This window comes from Myotis daubentonii, chromosome 1 (genome assembly GCF_963259705.1).
Source record: "Myotis daubentonii chromosome 1, mMyoDau2.1, whole genome shotgun sequence".
Lineage (NCBI taxonomy): Eukaryota > Metazoa > Chordata > Mammalia > Chiroptera > Vespertilionidae > Myotis > Myotis daubentonii.
The window spans coordinates 69,755,490-69,760,516 of NC_081840.1; the positions used below are offsets into that span (position 1 = coordinate 69,755,490).

General features: G+C 42.1%; 1 pseudogene; it reads right to left on the minus strand.

Moving 5' to 3' along the window:
- Positions 1–224: 224 nt before the first annotated feature.
- Positions 225–381, minus strand: LOC132223171 (U2 spliceosomal RNA; annotated as a pseudogene).
- Positions 382–5,027: the final 4,646 nt, after the last annotated feature.

Genomic DNA, 5,027 nt, shown 5'->3' on the forward strand with positions numbered 1-5,027 from the left:
AGGCGCGAATGGACTTGGGGGAAGTTTCTACTTCCGTGATGAAAAAGAAGGCATGTTGCCACCGATACAGCTACTCAGGGGATCCGACTACCTGTCCCCTCTGGCCCCAGATGTTTATCTGATTGAGAGGTTTTTCTTGCCTCAAAATCGGCTCCCTCTGTCCTGTGATTTCCTTCCCCTGGAGGAACTACATTAGCCTGCCTCTAGCTGCCCAGCAAAACAGCATCCTATCCCTGACACCAGAGGGGGGATAAACCAACTTTAAAAAAAAGTAATTTCATCCCAATGTTTTATAATTTTTGAAGATTGAAAAAACATTATCTGCACATCATACATTGCAAATATCTACACTTGATCTTAGCCAAAAGGCCGAGAAGCGATATACATTGCAAATATCTGATAAACAATCAGGCACACAGACTCCGAGGGAAAAAAATAAATCAAACTTTTGCCTCAGGAGGAATAAGCAAGAGATGATTTTATTATTTTCATGTGTTATTTTGAATATATTATTCTCAACAGCACTTAACACCTTTATGGTGCTAAATTAATTTAAAATGATAATATCCCCCCTCTTTTCTAAGTCATCTCTTCTGTGGGTGTTTTAGGGTACAGGTGGTGGGCAGAAAACTGGGAGGTTTTGATCTGGCATATGAAATATTTCAAGTTGTTAAGTTTTTTCCATAACCAATTTGTTGCTGGGTAACAAACCATGGAGGTTGAATATGATTATATTTCCCGAATAGGTAAGCTCATCAGGATATAAAGCTGTGTTCACTTTTTCAAAGCCTTTCACATTTGTATTTTTTGTAACCCTCCAATTTCCCTAACTGCTATTTTATTTTTAAATTTAAATCTTTAATGTTGAAAGTATTACATGTCCCCTTTTGTCCCCCATTAACCCCTTCTATCCCAAACCTGCCACCCCTCCCCTCTTCCCCCCCCCCCCCGCCTTCACCACTCTATTGTCAGTGTCCATGGGTTATGCATATTTGCATACAAGTTCATTTGTTGATCTCTTACCACCCACCCACCTCCCCAACTGCTGTTATAGATGAGGTGGTACTTGACAAAATGTACTGAGGGGGAAGGTTAGATCACTGAATCCAAGTTGGAGGTGATGCACACCAGAAGCGGAATGCTGTGTCTTCTTCCTCACAGTAGAATCAAAGCAGGCACAGATTTTACTTGAAATAGGAAACAGTGCCTCGCTTGAATCTATTCCATCTTGAAGTTCTAGGAAACCAGGACTTTGGCCTCAGACGGGCAGAAAGGCTTTTTTTTCTAGCCAATCTGAAGTGAGACACAAAAAGGGAAACTGGCTTTTGTGGGGTTGTAGTCAAGTAACCACCTCTCCATTCTTTGCTCTCAGGGTTGTTGTTGTTGTTTTCAAATAAGGATGCTAAGCTTCATAAAATATATATGACTCCTAAATCTGAGCGAGACCCGAATGAAATGCTCCCCCACTCTCCCCTTTCTTTGCAATCGGGGGCCGTGGGAGTGTTCCTCTTCTATTGCTCTATGCTGTTCCTATTTCTCCCCATCAAAACTGACTGAGGACATAAAATGGTAACATTCTCTGACATTCTGAGAATTCAGGTTGTGGTTTACACACACACACACACACACACACACACACACAGATTTTAAAATGAACTTATTTTGATTTTATTATTATTTTTTAAAAAAATATATTTTATTGATTTTTTTTACACACAGGAAGGGGGAGGGATAGAGAGTTAGAAACATCGATGAGAGAGAAACATCGATCAGCTGCCTCCTGCACACCCCCTACTGGAGATGTGCCTGCAACCAAGGTACATGCCCTTGGCCGGAATCGAACCTGGGACCCTTGAGTCTGTAGGCCGATGCTCTATCCACTGAGCCAGACCGGTTAGGGCTATGATTTTATTATTTTAAATTTGGGTGGCAACACATTAATGAGTCATGAAATTGATTTTGATGGTAGAAACCATTATTTTTAAGAAATAAAATGGAACAAAGAGTATATTAAGTTGGCTTAGAGTTGAAATGAGTAAAATATATGTAAGAACAATAAATATTAATTTCTAAAGTTTTTGTTTCAGTTGTGTGTGTATTCACCCTAAAAGTAAAATGTGTGTGTTTTTTTAATTGCAGGTAATGTTCAAAAATGTGTGAAACACACTGTTCTGGGTGTACTGAACAAAAACTTACCATGATATGTATGTGCCATGTTCTTTGGGATGTTTTAACAGTGTCTCTATTCCTCATGGGAGGAAGGCTTGATGGCTTATTTCAAATGCGTCCTTTTTGTTTTCCATATCATCATATTTCCAGAGTTAATTTTTAATTCAAATGTATCATTCACTGATGGACGTATATACAAAGTGCTTTGCTTCAACATCACATGTCACTAGGAAATTGCACATTAAAACAACAGTGAGGCACTGCTACACACACGCTAGATGGTTAGAATCCCAAACGCTGCCAACGCTGAGCGCTGTGAGGATGTGGAGTAACAGGATCCTCACTCATGGCTGATGGGAGTGCAAAACGGTGCCACCACTTCGGAAGGACAGTTTGGCCGTTTCTTACAAAACTAAACGTATTTCTACCATACAATCCAGTGGCTATGTTCCTTGATATTTACTTAGATGAACTGAAAACGTCCATACAACAGCCTGCAGGTAGGTGTTTAGAGCAGCTTTATTCATGATTGCCTAAATTTGGAAGTAACAGAAATGTTCTTCAGTAGGTGAATGGATAAATAAACTGTGGTACGTCCAGACAATGGGATGTTATTTAGTAAAAAACATGAGCTATCGAGCCATGAAAAGACATGGAGGAAACAAATGCATGTTATTAAACGAATATGCAGGTGAAAGAAACCAATATGAAAAGGCTATATATTGTATGTTTCCAAGTATATGACATTTTGGAGAAAGCAAAACTATTGAGACAGTAAAATGATCATGGTTGCCAGAGGCTTGGGGGAGGGATGAATAGGCAGAGCACAGGATTTGTAGGGCAGTGAAACTATTCTGAATGTATATAATAATAAAATGCTAATTAGACCAGACAGCTGAAGGACCACAGGGACGTCATTCCTGATATCCTTCTGGACAAAGCCACAGCAACGGGGTCCAAGGCAGAGGCAGCTGGGGGTGATCAGGCAGGCAGGGTGGTTAGGAGCAATCAGGCAGGCAGGCAAGTAGTTAGGGGCGATCAAGCAGGCAGGCAGGCAGAGTGGTTAGGGGTGGTCTGGGAGTCAGGCAAGTGGTTAGGGGTGATCAGGCAGGCAGGCAAGCAGTTAGGGGCAATCAGGCAGGCAGGCAAGTGGTTAGAGGTGATCAGGCAGAGGCAGTTAGGGGCGATCAGGCAGGCAAGCCAAGTGGTTAGGGGTGATGAGGCAGGTAGGTGAGCAGTTAGGAGCCAGCTGTCCCAGATTGTGAGAGGGATATCCGACTGCCAGTTTAGGTCCAATCCCACAGGGATACCTAAACCGGCAGTCAGACATCCCCCGAGGAGTCCCAGATTGCGAGAGGGTGCAGGCCAGGCTGAGGAACTCCCTTACCCCCATGCACAAATTTTGTGCACTGGGCCTCTAGTGATATTATAATGGTGACAACATATCCTTATACGTATGTCAAAACCCTCTGAATGAACACCACCACCAGTGAACCCTAATGTAAAGTATGGAGTTTAGATGACAATGATGTGTCAGCTAGGTTCATAGGTGGTAACAAACGTACTCCTCAGGTGCAGGATGGTGATAGTGAGGGAGGCTGTGTACAGAGGGGACAGGAGCCATATGGGAACTCTGTATTTCCTGCTCAATGTTACTGTGAACTTAAAACTACTCTAAAAAAGTTTATTATATTAAAAAAGGGATACGCACTCAAAATGCTGATCTGTATTGCCAAACTGACCTCCAATAAATTATACCAATTTATTCTGCCATTAACATCATATGGGAGTGTCAGTGTCCCCACATTCACACCAACTCCAAGTACTCTGAATTTTGCTGTATATATGAACCATTCCCATGTGTGAAAAATATCTCATTGCTGTTTTAATGTAAATATCTTTAACCTCTGATGAAAACTACAGTATTTTCCTAGGTTTTAAATATATTCATTCATACTTCTTTTTTATAATTACCTTTTCATGTTCTTTGATAGTTCTGTGGTTTTTAAATTTGATGATCATTTGAAAATAACTGTAAAACATTTTTAGAAGTGTTTTGGGTCCTTTAGAAAAAAAATCTTAACGCAAATATGAAATAGAAGAAGCAGTTAGCAAACTATGGTGGAAAATGACCACGGTAACACCAGAACGATGGCCATTCAGCTCTGCCTGTTGTACAGGCAGCCCGGCGAATGCTGGCACCATTCTGGGTACCACTGCCCGTGGATTACACAGCAACAAAACCTTTGTATTCAGCAGCATGTCCATAAATCAAAGTCTGGAAATCTTTCTCTTATGCTTCTCTTCCTCCTAAGTAGGTAAAATGAAGCAGAAGGAATGGGAGGAGGAGGTAAGGAAGAAACAGGCAATAAACCCAGACTTTTTAGCAAAGCAATCAGAAGCTGGAGATGATGAGAGAGGAAAACACAGAAAACAGGCGCAGTTGCGGACCTGCAGGGGAGCTGGCTTGGATTCTGCGGTAGGAAGCCCCTGCACAAATGCCAACACTGTTGTGGAATCTGTAGACTCCTCTCCAGATAATTATAGCAGATTCAGAAAAATCTATTTGCAGCCCCTGTAATCGAGAGTGAGCGGCAGGGAGCTCTTATCTTGTCTTGGTTGCTTCAGGCACTGCTCCCTGAGTCAAGCTAACTGCCACCACCCATGTGCTACAGCTGATGGTCTGGTCAGGGAAACAATGTCGCCTCAAATGCATCCCCAGGCCAGGGCTCGGCCTCACACCCTCCACCCTCCAGCCAAAGCATGACTGGGGGCCAGAAGGAAGCTCTTTGGATTTGCCAAACCAATCCTTAAGAAGGCAGGGGATATTATTTTTCAGTTTCAGTCCATAATATGTT